Here is a 326-nt window from a genome sequence, read left to right on the forward strand (position 1 = left end):
ATGATAAAGTATATTGCACTCCAAAAAGAGTGTATGTTCAAATATTGAAAATGACATTATTAAGAGGGATAATCATGAGCCACGAACATAATCTGTAAAATGGATATGAAATATACAAAAAAAAATGTTGTCTTTTAAAATTGGGAGAAGAAGAAGAGGGAAAAAAGGGAGAAAAAAATACAAAGAAAAAAACTACCTAAAATTTCAACAAAAGCATCATATTACAATTTTCAACAATCAAGTTAGATTATTGTCACATTAACATTAAGTAATAGTTATCGATTGAGTCTTAACTCAATTAGCATAAATATTATTGCTGATGCAGG

This window comes from Gossypium hirsutum, chromosome A05 (genome assembly GCF_007990345.1).
Source record: "Gossypium hirsutum isolate 1008001.06 chromosome A05, Gossypium_hirsutum_v2.1, whole genome shotgun sequence".
Taxonomy (NCBI): Eukaryota; Viridiplantae; Streptophyta; class Magnoliopsida; order Malvales; family Malvaceae; genus Gossypium; species Gossypium hirsutum.